This window comes from Odocoileus virginianus, chromosome 1 (genome assembly GCF_023699985.2).
Source record: "Odocoileus virginianus isolate 20LAN1187 ecotype Illinois chromosome 1, Ovbor_1.2, whole genome shotgun sequence".
NCBI classification, from domain to species: domain Eukaryota; kingdom Metazoa; phylum Chordata; class Mammalia; order Artiodactyla; family Cervidae; genus Odocoileus; species Odocoileus virginianus.
The window spans coordinates 24679361-24693850 of NC_069674.1; the positions used below are offsets into that span (position 1 = coordinate 24679361).

At 39.5% G+C, this 14490-nt stretch overlaps 1 protein-coding gene and 1 pseudogene across 3 annotated transcripts in view; both read right to left on the bottom strand.

Annotated features, from left to right (window-relative positions):
* The window catches only part of AHCYL2 (adenosylhomocysteinase like 2), a 196585-nt gene that overhangs the window by 92674 nt on the left and 89421 nt on the right, over positions 1 to 14490 (bottom strand). The window lies entirely within an intron of this gene.
* LOC110125562 (ADP-ribosylation factor 1-like) lies at positions 5858 to 7653 on the bottom strand (annotated as a pseudogene).

The window sequence follows — 14490 nt, forward strand, 5'->3', positions numbered from 1 at the left end:
GACTGACCAGCTAGCTACATGCATCTCTGCACAGTGCCTCCAGTGCATGTTTTATTAGACACCCTGGAACTACGTTTTCATGCCAGTTCCCCAAATATAACTCTGTATAGCCCAAAATACTAAACGTTATGTCATGCTAAAAACTTTTTCCTAGGTTTTGCATTCCTGAAAGACAGCAATAATGACAGTTTCCAACATACAAACAGAGAAAAAGTTACTAGCTACATCTCTCAGCCTCTGGAAAACATGATTAAAGGCCAATACAAATAGCTATAGGGAGCACATTCTAATCTTAGAGACAAAGGGAGAATCAAGAACAAGAATGTAAACACAGTAACTCGCCTTCCTCAATTTCTACCCTTCCTTCAAATCCTTCCCAGTTACCTTCCCCACCCTTTCCGTTCCCCCAGGGAGGGAGGCTCAGGCAGTGGCTGGTTTATTTGCAGCTAGCTCCCTGGCGGCTCAGACAGTAAAAAATCTGCCTGCAATAGGGGAGACCTGGGTTCGATCCCTGTTTGTGAAGATTGCCTGGAAGAGGGCATGGCAACCCATTCTAGTATTCTTGCCTGGAGAATCCCCATGGACAAAGGAGCAAAGAGTTGGACACAACTGAGCAACTAAGTCAGTTGAGCAACTGAGCACAACTTTATTTGATTTATTGACACATGGCAACAGAAACACACAGTCAGGCCCAAAAGAAAGCTATTCATTTTTGATTGGTTCAAATCCTTTTCAACCAGGCAAAATGACCCATAAACTAACAACAACAAAAACTGTGAGACAGGAGAAGTGAAGAATTTTTCTGGTAAAAAGCTAAAAGACATGCGTCTGGGGAATTACTGTGTAAACTTCTAGGCACTGTACTTATGGTTTCTGAATCCTGTTTCTAATGGCCATGGTCCCAGATCTAGGGCAAACTGAGCAATGGTTACAATGTTATTATTTAAAGACCTTTCATCTGTTCACATCTTGTGGATCTCAGAATAACATTGACCTTGCAACCTTCCAGTTTTTATAAACTAGAGCCAAGAGAAAATTACAGGCAACATCAAATGCGGATACACCCAAATTCAGAAATATATCTCTTCAGAAACAGAAGGGAAGAGGGAACGATTACTTTTTAACCCACCCCACTGCTAAGCTATGAAATGAATATCCTTTTAAAAACTTCAATTATAAAAGTTATTTATGTTCATAGTGGAAAACAATAACAAGAGACAAAAATCAATCATAGTTCCAACACTCAACTATTATCATTGCTGACATGTTAAAATGCATCCTTCTGGTAAATTTTTGTAAGCAAAAAATGAGATGTCATAACCTTTTTTTCATGTAATATATTATGTATTTATGTCTATAAAATCATTAAATACTGTAACTGAGAGCATGGATTTTGAAGTCAGACAAATAACTGGGTTCTACCTCTCTTACGTACTGTGTGATTTCATGTAAGTTATAGAAACTGTATATACCTCACAGGTTTATCCTATGTAAAATTTTTATCTATTATTAAATAATAATAGATAAGAGAAAGAATAAATCTAGTACATAGTAAGCACTCAGCAACATAATATATGCTGCATACATTTTGCATTTTTACAGCATTCTATTGAATGTATCCTAGCTTATTAAAAATCCCCTATTGTCAAAATAAGTGAAAGTCGCTCAGTCCTGTCCAACTCTTTGTGACCCCAGGGACTAAACAGTCCATGGAACTCTCCAGGCCAGAATACTGGCATGAGTAGCCTTTTCCTTCTCCAGGGGATCCTCCCAACCCAGGGATCGAACCCAGGTTTCCTGCATCGCAGGCGGATTCTTTACCAGCTGAGCCACCAGGGAAGCCCAAGAATACTGGAGTGGGTGGCCTATCCCTTCTCCAGCGGATCTTCATGACCCAGGAATTGAACAGGGGTCTCCTGCACTGCAAGTGGATTCTTTACCAACTGAGATATCAGGGAAGCATTGTCCAAATAAAGGTGTTTCTAAATATATAATATTATAAATAACAATGCAACAAACACTAAATCTAAATCTTTACATGTCTATGATTTTTTTCTTTAAATTCCTAGAAGTAAAATTATAAATCAAAGGAAATAACATGTTCTTTATTACCAACGTGCCTTCAGAGAAGTTGTACTACTTTATAATTCTATCTGCATATATAAAAATGTTTTCACTCCTCCATCCAGAGAGATTTTAAAATATTTTTAAAATACCATGCATATCTTTTTATAATTTGCTCTTACGAATTCTAGGGCTTTCCTGATAGCTCAGGTGGTAAAGAATCTACTTGCAGTGCAGGAGATTCCTGGTCATGTAGATCCACTGGAGAAGGGATAGGCTACTCACTCCAAGATTCCTGGCTTTCCCTTGTGGCTCAGCTGGTAAAGAATCCACCTGCAGTGCAGGAGACTTGGGTTCGATCCCTGGGTTGAGAGGATCCCCTGGAGAAGGAAAAGGCTACCCACTCCTGTATTCTGGCCTAGAGAATTCCATGGAATGCAAAGTCCACAGGGTAGCAAAGAGTCGGACATGACTAAGCGACTTTCACTTTCACTTACGAATTCTAGATTTTATGTCATATTTAGAAAATAACCACTGATGGCTTCTTTCAGTATCTTTATAATCTCATTTTTATTTATGTATGCTTAAAATATAGAAGTAATTCATGAATATGTTCATTAAAAATTCAAATAAACATAAATATGAAGAGTGAAAAGTGAAATTCACCCTCACTCTTTCCCAGCAGTGACTGTGATTATTAAAGTTCATCCTTTAACAATCACAGACCTTTACCTGTGATTTACAAGCAGATAAATTCAGTTTATTTTTGTTTAATATAAATATCGTCATGTATCATCATACTACAAAAACTGGTTTGCGGACTTTTTTTTCAAGTTACCTGAGTACCCTGGAGGGCTTTCTATGACTGAATATATAGATCAACATCATTCTTTTCAAACACTGGATAATATTCCCTTGAATCAAGATACTACTCTCACTTAATCATTCCTCTATTACTCTGTTTCCAGTTTTTCCCAATTGCAAACAATGCTGCATTAAAAAAAATTCTTCTACCAGTGCCCTTGTGGATTATGTGAGCACTTCTCTAGGAAAAATACTGAAGAACACAATTGGTGAGTCACAGAATCAGTTCAGTTCAGTCAGTTGTGTCCAACTCTTGGTGACCCCATGGACTGCAGCACACCAGGCTTCCCTGTCCTTCACCAACTCCCACAGCTTGCTCAAACTCATGTCCATCGAGTCAGTGATGCCATCCAACCATCTCATCCTCTGTTGTCCCCTTCTCCTGCCTTCAACCTTACCCAGCATCAGGGTCTTTTCAAATGAGTCAGCTCTTCGAATCAGGTGGCCAAAGGATTGGAGCTTCAGCTTCAGCATCAGTCCTTCCAATTAATATTAAAGACTGATTTCCTTTACGATTGACTGGTTTGATCTCCTAGCAGTCCAAGGGATTCTCAAGAGTCTTCTCCAACACCACAGTTAAAAAGCATCAATTCTTCAGCACTCACCTTTCTTTACGGTTCAACTCTCACATCCATACTGACTACTGTAAAAACCAAAGCTTGGACTAGATGGACCTTGTTGGTAAAGTAATGTCTCTGCTTTCTAATATGCTGTCTAGGTTTGTCATAGCTTTTCTTCCAAGGAACAAGGGTCTTTTAATTTTATGGCTGCAGTCACCATTGACAGTGATTTTGGAGCCCAAGAAAATAAAGCCTGTCACTGTTTCCCCGTCTATTTGTCATGAAGTCATGGGACCGGACGCCACGATCTTAGTTTTTTGAATGTTGAGTTTTAAGTCAGCTTTTCACTCTCCTCTTTCACTTTCATCAAGAGGCTCTTTAGCTCCTCTTTGCCTTCTGCAATAAGAGTGGTGTCATCTCGTGCACCCCAATGTTCATTGCAGCACTGTTTATAATAGCCAGGACATGGAAGCAACCTAGATGCCCATCAGCAGACGAATGGATGAGGAAGCTGTGGTACATATACACCATGGAATATTACTCAGCCATTAAAAAGAATTCATTTGAATCAGTTCTAATGAGATGGATGAAACTGGAGCCCATTATACAGAGCGAAGTAAGCCAGAAAGATAAAGACCATTACAGTATACTAACACATATATATGGGATTTAGAAAGATGGTAATGATAACCCTATATGCAAAACAGAAAAAGAGACTCAGATGTATAGAACAGACTTGTGGACTCTGGGAGAAGGCGAGGGTGGGATATTTCAAGAGATAGCATCGAAACATGTATATTATCTAGGGTGAAACAGATCACCAGCCCAGGTTGGGTGCATGAGACAAGTGCTCAGGCCTGGTGCACTGGGAAGACCCAGAGGGATCGGGTGGAGAGGGAGGTGGGAGGGGGGCCCCGGGATGAGGAATACATGTAAATCCATGGCTAATTCATTTCAATGTATGACAAAAACCACTGCAATGATGTAAAGTAATTAGCCTCCAACTAATAAAAATAAATGGAAAAAAAATAAAATAAAATAAAAAGCAAAAAAAAAAAAAAAAGAGTGGTGTCATCTGAGTATACGAGCTTATTGATATTTCTCCCGGCAATCTTGATTCCAATCTCGAATCAGAGAATGAGCATTTCTAATAGCTACTACCAAAGTGTCTTCCAAAGAGGGTGTAGAAATTCTTCTGGCCCCCTGCACAGGGAGTGTGGAGTCTCAGCCACCGGACCACCAGGGCAGTCCCTCTCCTGTCTTCTGGATGACAGCCATTCTAACAGATGTAAGGTGATATTTCACTGTGCTCTTGATTTGCATTTCCCTGATGATTAGTGTTGTTGAGCATCTTTTCATACCTGTTGGCCATATGGATGTCTTCTTGGAAAAATGTCGCTTAAGTTCCTCTGTGCTGTGTGCTCAGTCACTAAGTCGTGTCTAATTCTTTCTGATCCCATGGACTATAGTCTGCCAGGCTCCTGTGTCCACGGGATTTCCCAGGCAAGAATACTGCAGTGGGTTGCCATTTCCTTCTCCAGGGGATATTCCTGGCCCAGGGATTGAACTCGAGTTTCCTGCATTGGCAGTGGGTTCTTCATGGCTGAGCCACCATGACGCCCATTTAGTTCCTCTCCCCATTTTTAAATCAAATTATTTGGTTTTCCTTTTTGTTATTGAGTTGTATGAGTTTATACTGTCTATTAACCACTTATCCAATATACAATTTGCAAATATTTTCTCCCATTCTGTAAGATTCCTTTTCATTTTGTTGACTGTTTCTTTTTAAAAAATATTTATCTATTTATTTATTTGGCTGTGCTGGGTCTTAGTTGTGGCTTGTGGGATTTTTAGTTGTGGCATGTGGGATCTAGTTCCCTGACCAGGGATTAAACCCAGGTCCCCTGAATTGGGAACACAGAGTCTTAACCACTGGACCACCAGGGAAGTCCCTGATTGTTTCTTCTGCTGTCAAAAGCTTTTAAATTTTACATAGTCCCACTTGTCGAGCTTTGCTTTCACTGTCTGGGCTTTTGTTGTCATATCTAAAAAGTCATCACTAATATCTATGTTGAGGAGATCCTTCCCTATGTTTTCTTCTGGGATTTTTATGGTATTAGGTCTATGTTTAAGTCTTCAGTCCATTTTGAGTTAACTTCTGTGAGTGTTATAAGAGTATAATTTATTTTCTTTCCATGTCTTTATGCAGTTTTCTCAGTACCATTTGCTGCAGAGTACTGTTGAAAAGTACAATCTTTTCTCCACTGGTGTTCTCGGCTTCCTTGTTGAGTATTTGTTGATGGTATGTGAAAGGCTCTGTATTCTGTCTCACTGGCCTATGCATCTGTTTTTACGGAAGTACCATTCAGTTTTTTTAATAGTTAAGAGATTTTATTCTAATAGCTGTAATTACAGTGCTTGTTTGTCGAAATGAAAACTGAAAACAAGTATACAAAACAGTTGATTACTAATTGTGTATTGAAAGCAGTAAGAGGTTCCACGACACCAAATAAACCAGTTCTGAGGTTTTCCCCAAGATAAAGTTTAACAGTTCCAGCTTCTTCAGTGTTTATCAAAATACAAAAGAAAAAAGTAGAGGTTATCATTTTCAATGGCAAATCTGACCCTTGCAGGCTGAGGGAGTGAAAGCACATGTAGACAGGGGCTCTGAGGGGCTGGGGCTCAAGGATGACCACCCGCACTCCTGCTGGTGAGACCCCAGAGAGCCCGGAGCAGGCAAGCAAGGGGACTGCAGGACTCCCGCTCCAGCCAGGGTGTTCCAACCAAAGTGCCCATGCTGACCCGAGAAAAGGCCGGGGTTCTTCCAAGGGGTCTGAGAACGGTGGCTGCAGCCTCCACCCCATCTCCTAGGCGGCCATGTATGGGGTGTGGGATGACCCGAGACAGAGCAAATCACAGGGACCCTATTGTGACCATGCAGAATGGATGTCATGGCTGGTTCTGCCCCGTTTCATGTTTCCAACGGGAAACAGACCACCGGTGGACTGGACTCAGGCCGTTGCCGCAGAACCTACATTAGGCACATTTCTCCCTTCTGTGTGTTCAAGTGTTCTCCTTATTTTGTATTTGTAACTATTTTAAAAAATGCACTGAGTTTGGGTTAAAAACCAACCACCAAAATGGATCTCAACACAGATCTAAAGCCCAGAGGAGGAGTATTGGGCTCGTCTGACACACAACTCCTGGATGACCCGTGTGCCTAAAATCCCTTCTCAGTACTAAACAGTGGGTTGATTTTCTTTTTACAATAAAAAAAGCTGAATAATATTGCATAGGAGTACCAGAAACTGCCTCATTGGAAACAAAAACTATTTACATTAAATAAAAACCCAGTTGCAGGCTGCGTCTGCACATTTACAGCATGGTGAAGCACACTGTGACCGACCATGGAGACAGCTTCTGGCACTCACACCACAGGGGCACGTTTGCCACATGAGTAAAGCGAGGGTAGAAGGAGGGAGTGAGAGGGGAGGAGAGAGGATTACAGCTCATTTCTGGTTCCGGAGCTGATTGGACAACCAGTCCAGTCCCTCGTAAAGCCCGTCCCCGCTGGTGGCACAGGTGGCCTGAATGTACCAGTTCCTGTGGCGCAGAGAGTGTAGGCCCAGCTTGTCCGTGATCTCGGCCGCGTTCATGGCATTGGGGAGGTCGTTTGTTAGCAAACACGAGCAGAACGGCGTCCCTGAGCTCGTCTTCTGCTAACATCCTCCCTCGAGGGCCTCATTCACACGCTCTCTGTCATTGCTGTCAACCACAAAGATGAGACCTTGTGTGTTTTGAAAGTAGTGGCGCCACAGAGGCCGGATCTTGTCCTGGCCGCCCACATCCCACACAGTGAAGCTGATGTTCTTGTACTCCACGGTCTCCACGTTGAAGCCAATAGTAGGAATGGTGGTCACAATTTCACCCAGCTTCAGTTTGTACAGGATGGTGGTCTTTCCCGCAGCATCTAGGCCCACCATGAGAATGCGCATTTCTTTTTTGCCAAAAAGGCCCTTGAAGAGGTTATAAAAAGATATTCCCCATGCTGCAGACCGGTGGGAGCAACACTGGCCAGAGAAACCCTCGGAGGCTGCGGCGCAGATGCTGCTCGGAGGCAGGCGTTGGTTTCGCTCCCACCCCATTCAGTTTTAATTACTATACCTTTGCCCTACAGTTTGAAATCAGGAAGTGTGATGCCTCTGGCTCTGTTCTTCCTTCTCATGATTGCTTTGACTATTCAGGGTCTTCTGTAGTTCTATACAGATTTTAGAATTTTTTAAAAAAATTTTATTTATTTATCTTGGCTGTGCTAGGTCTCCATTGTTGTGCTCGGGCTTTCCCTAGTGGCAGTGAGCAGGAGCTAATCTCTAGTTGCAATGCATGGGCTTCTCATTGCGGTGGCTTCTTTCGTGGAGCACAGGCTCTAGGGTGGTGGGCTTCAGTAGTTGCAGCACGTGGGCTCTATGGGTGCAGCTACCAGGCTCTAGAACACAGACTCAGTAGTTGTGGCCCACACTTAGTTGCCCCACGGCATGTGGGATCTTCCTGCTCCAGGGATCAAACTTGTGTCCCCTGAATTGGCAAGTGGATTCTTTACCACTGAGCCACCAGGGAAGCCCAAGAATTTTTTTATTTCTGTGGAAAATGCCATTGGAATTTTAATAGAGATTGTGTTGAATCTATAGGTGACTTAAGAGTAGTATGGACATTTCAACAACATTCATTCTTTCTGACCCATGAATATGGGATATCTTTCCATCTGTTTGTGTCTTCTTTGTTTCAATGAACTCTTGTACACTATTGGTGGGAATATAAATTGGTTCAGCCAATATGGAAAACAAGATGGAGGTCCCTCAAAAAATGAAAAATAGAGCTATATATGATCCAGTAATTCCACTTTTGAGTATATACCAAAGGAACTGAAAACAGGGTATCAGTAAGATACATGCAATCCCACATTTACTGTAGCATTATTCACAATAGCCAAGCTAACTGAAAATACTTAAGTGCCCATCAACAAATGAATGGACAATAAAGATGTGATATATATGTATAAACAACAGAATATTATTTAGCCACAAGAAAGAAGGAAATCCTACTATTTGTGACAACATGAATGAACCTTGAGGACATTATGCTAAGTGAGGTAAGTCAGACAAAGAAAAACAAATACTGTACAATATAAGTTATATGCAGAATCTTAACAAGCCAAACTCATTGAATCAGAGAATAAATGGTGGCTCCTAGGGGCTGGGACATAGGGGAATATGAGAGAGGTTGTTTAATGGTAAAAGATTATAACTAGTAGAAAAAAAAGACCTGGAGATCTAATATACAACACAGTGATTATAAGCAATAACATTATATTATAAACATCACACTTGCTAAAAGGCTAGATCTTAATTATTCCCACCACACAAAAAAATGACAATTACATGACATGATTCAGTTCAGTTCAGTCACTCGTCGTGTCTGACTCTTTGCGATCCCATGGACTGCAGCATGCCAGGCTTCCCTGTCCATCACCAACTGCCAGAGCTTACTCAAACTCATCTCCATTGAGTCGGTGAAGTCATCCAACCATCTCATCCTCTGTCGTCCCCTTTTCCTCCTGCCTTCAATCTTTCCCAGCATCAGGGTCTTTTCAAATGAGTCAGCTCTTCACATCAGGTGGCCAAAGGATTGGAGTTTCAGCTTCAACATCAGTCCTTCTGATGAACACTCAGGACTGATCTCCTTTAGGATGGACTGGTTGGATCTCCTTGCAATCCAGGGGACTCTCAAGAGTCTTCCTAACACCACAGTTCAAAAGCATCAATGCTTCAGCACTCAGCTCTCTTCATAGTCCAACTCTCACATCCGTACATGACTACTGGAAAAACCATAGTTTTGACTAGACGGACCTTTGTTGGCAAAGTAATGTCTCTGCTTTCTAATATTCTGTCTAGGTTGGTCATAACTTTCATTCCAAGGAGCAAGCGTCTTTTAATTTCATGGCTACAGTCACCATCTGCAGTGATTTTGGAGCCCCCCAAAATAAAGTCTGTCACTGTTTCCACTGTTTCCCCATGTATTTGCCATGAAGTGATGGAACCAGATGCCATGATCTTAGTTTTCTGCATGTTGAGTTTTAAGCCAACTTTTTCACTCTCCCTCTTTCACTTTCATCAAGAGGCTCTTTAGTTCTTCTTTACTTTCTGCCATAAGGGTGGTGTCATCTGCATATCTGAGGTTATTGATATTTCTCCCGGCAATCTTGATTTCAGCTTGTGCTTCATCCAGCCCAGTATTCCTCATGATGTACTCTGCATATAAGTTAAATAAGCAGGGTGACAATATACAGCCTTGACGTACTCCTTTTCCTATTTGGAACCAGTCTGTTGTTCTGTGTCCAGTTCTAACTGTTGCTTCCTGACCTGCATACAGATTTCTCAAGAGGCAGGTCAGGTGGTCTGGTATTCCTGTCTCTTTCATAATTTTCCAGTTTACTGTGATCCACACAGTTAAAGGCTTTGGCATAGTCAATAAAGCAGAAATCAATGTTTTTTCTGGAACTCTCTTGCTTTTTCGATGATCATGATAGAGGATCTAATATTAGAGTGGCAATCACATTGCAATATGTAAATGTATCAAACTGACATGTCACATACCTTAAACCTACATAATGTCATATGTCAAATACATAGCAATTAAAAAAGAAATTTAATAAAGATGTTTCTAATAAAAAAGTTTATAACAAATAAGTTAATTAAAAGGTACTGTTGAGTTATATGCAGAAATACAAAGGATGGGTAAGGAGATATAGGAGCACACTATTGTAAGATTAAAACTCTATGTGAGGGGTCCCCAACCTCCAGGATTTAATGCCTTATGATCTGAGATGGAGTTGATGTAGTAACAATAGAAATAAAGTACATAATAAATGTAATGCACTTGAATCATCCTGAAACCTCCCTCCCTCCCTCCCCTGGTCTGTGGAAAAACTACCTTCCATGAAACTGGTCCCTGTTGCCAAAAATGCTGGCGACCACTGCTATATGTGAAAGTCTCATTACATCACGTATTAGAGAATGCAATCTCTAATAAGCTAAAAATGTGCCCAAAACAACCACTAAAGAAGAGAAAAGAAAGACTTATAGCTAATAAACAAGCTGGGTGATAAAACTAAATTAATTACTACAAAAGAAATAGGAGAAGGGGAACAAAGGGTAAATGGGAAAAACAGAAAACATATAGCATGATGGCAGATTTACACTCAACCACATTAACCCTGGTGAGCCCTGGTGGCTCAGATGATAAAGAAACTGCCTGCAATGTGGGAGACCTGGGTTCAACCCCTGAGTAGGGAAGATCCCCTGGAGGAGGTATGACAATCCACTCCAGTATTCTTGCCTGCAGAATCCCCATGGACAGAGTAGCCTGGCAGGTTATAATTCATGGGGTAATAGAGAGTGGGACATGACTGAGTGACTCCACACACACACACATTAACAATCCAGGTGGTGCGGGTGGTAAACAACCTGCCTGACAATGCAGATCTAAGAGACACGAGTTTGATCCCTGGGTTGGGAAGGTACCCTAAAAGAGGACACGGCAATCCATTCTAGTAGTCTTGCCTGGAGAATCCCATGGACAGAGGAGCCTGGCGGGCTACAGTCCAGTGGGTTGCCAAGAGTCGGACACAACTTACCATCCATGCATATTAACAATCACATCAAAGGTCAATAATCTAAGCCTCTAATTGAAAGGCAGAGATGGACAGATTGGATTAAAACAAGACCAATCTATGTGCTGCCTACAAGAAATACAAATAAATATAAAGATACAAGCACACTAAAAGAAAATAGAAAATATATGTATGCTAATCCTAACTAAAAGAAAGCTGAAATCACTACCTTTTATACACATTCTTCAGTGATTTCAAACCTGATTGTGTGATGATGAAACATTCAATATTCACCAGCTTCCATTTTATTAATCATACCTAATTCATTTCTGAGGATTAAAGGTCTGAGTCATTAAAAATTATATGCCCCATTTAAGCAGATTTTCTACACACTTTATTCAGGGGGAAATGTTGAATGCATTTTCCCCTACATAATTATATATTTTGTTTATGATTTACCAACATTTAAATCTACCATATAAATGGATGCCTCTCAGACTCATACGCTAGTGGTGCATAATTCCTGAAAACAGCAAACTTAAGCAAAAAAAGACATCCATGCACTGTGTCCCCCACTTTCTTCAGGCAATTATTCTTAGGGGTAAATATCTCAGAGTTGTAAATTCCTTTTATAAGTCTATATATTTTAACCTTCTTTCATGAAATACAGAAACTAGAACTCCCTCAGGAAACCTAACCAAATGATTGTTTCAAAATACAATCTTATGACTTTTAAGTGTGTGCATATGTTTTTAATTAAAATACAGTTTCTTTTTTTTTTAAAAAAGCTGAAAAGGCTATGTTCCTATCAAGTAATATATATTTCAGAGCAAAGACTATTACCAGGAACAAAGGATATCATTTCTTAATCATAAAGTGGTCAGTTCATCAATAGGACATAATTCAAAGTGGTTCTGTATCTGATAAATAAGCTTCAAGATACATGAGACAAACACTGACAGAACTGCCAAGAGAAACAGACAAATCCACAGTTCTAGCCAGAGATTTCAATACCCTTTCCTTAATAGATAGAACAGCTGATCAGGAAGGATTATAAAGACTTAACACTCTCTCAACCAACTTAACCTAACTGACATTTGTCACTCAACACAAGAACAGCAGAAAATAGATTCTTTTCAAGTGCACATAGAATGTTTAACAAGATAAAACTAATTGTGGGTTTTAAGACGACTTTAAGACAAGTTTAAATAAATTTAAAAGAATTCAAGCCAACAATGTACATTCTCTAACAAAAATAAAATTAAACTAGAAAACAGTAACAGAGAGATATCTGGTAAATCCTCCAAACATTTGAAAATTAAAAGAAAAAAATAAGGAAATAAAAATATATTTTAAGCTGACTGAAAACATAGCATATCAAAATTTGCAGGATACAGCTAAAGCACTTAGAAATATATAGCACTAAACACTTTCATTACAAAAAAAAAAAAAAACAGAAAAGGTCTCAAGTCAAAAACCTCAGTTTCTGCCTAAATAAACTGGAAACAAAAAAGCTAATAAAACCCAAAATAAACAGAAGAAAGGAATAATAAAGATCAGAATAGAAATCAATAAAATACAAACTAGAAATACAAAATATCTTCATTGAAAGCAAAAGCGAGTATTTGAGATGAATGAAACAGATAGACCTTTAATCAGTTTGATGAGAGGAAAAAAAAGAGAGAGGCAGAAGGTCCAAATTAACAATATTAGGAATGAGACAGGTGACATCATTACAAAGACAATATTAAAATATTATGAAAAAAAAATATTATGAGTAAATTTTTTTTCTAACAAAATCAATCAGTTTCTTGAAAGACACTATGCCCACTCAAGAAGGAACAAATAAATCTTAATAGACCTCTATCTATTAGAAAAAAATGAATTTGTGGTTAAAAACCTTCCTCCTCATATACAAAAAAACAGGCTCAGATGGCCTAGCTGGTAAATTTCACCAAATGTTTAAAGAAAAAGTAATACAAATTCTGCACAAACTCTACAAAGACTAGAAAGGAAAAACAACTAGAAACTAGTTTTTCTAACACAGATTCAAATATTTTTTTAAATTTATTTATTTTTAATTGAAAGATAATTGCTTTACAGAATTTTGCTGTTTTCTGTCAAACATCAACATAGATTCAAATATTCTTAACAAATTTATAGAAAATCAATTCCAACAATATATAAAAATAATAATACATCATAGCCAAGTGGAGTTTATCCCATAATAGAAGGTGGGTTTGGCATATGAAAATCAACTGATGTAATTTATCATATTAATAAACTAAAAAAAACTTCATAAATCAACAGGTACAGGAAAGCATTACATACAAGTCTTTATATGTACATATGCTTCCATTTTTCTCGGGTGAGTTTCTAAGAGTAGAATAATCTGGGGTGTAATTCCTTCCCATATAGAATTACCCTACTAGGCAACTTTTGCTGGGGGATTCCACATCTGCCTGGCTGAGATTTTTCTCAATTGTGCTGTGGTCTGAAGTTCCTCCCACCCAATCCTTCCTTCCCTGTCTTCCTTTCACAAGCTGTTAGACCTGGATCACACTCTGAAAGCTCTCCCTGACTCTCCTGGCTCCCTTCCCTCTCTAGTTCACAGGTGCTTTCTCCAAGAAATCCTGTACCTCTAAACTGTCCTGACATCTGCATTGTGGAAGAGCCAGACTGATGATATAGGGAATATAATATAATTTAATGGGTTCCTAACTCCACATTCTTCATACCCAATGTTATGTTTAAAATTGCAACATGGATGGCTTCTTTAGATAAGCAGTTAAAAGCCATGGAGCCCAAATATGAGGAAAGAGAAACAAGTTCTTTTGAATCTCAGTACACTGTGGGTTCTTTTAACTATTTCAACTGGACACTCAAATACATCTACCTCTGGAAACAAGGTGCCTCTGGAAACAAGGTATCTCTAAGTGAATCATCACATTTTTCCTTGTCCTGTCTTGAACTTACAAATAACCCAGAGATCTGGCCAGCACGAAAGGGAACTGCACCACTCTCTGGCACTTAAGAAGTTGTGAACAACAAATATGTTATCACCCCCATTCCTAAGGAAACTCCAAAATCTCACCCCAAGGACACATATTATGCCATCTTGTGACAGAGCACTCATTCAAATAGGATTTCATATGTGTTTCTTTTTTTTTTGATGTTTACACTTGGCTTACTTCTACCATCATTCAGTTCCAAAGGGATAGTCTTATGAAATCTGCCAAAGTTTCTAAATTATTGAAACAAATTGAGAATGCATAAAGGCTACAATGACCAGTGGTTTTACTTTAGAACCTCAAGAATCATGTTGCCTTATTG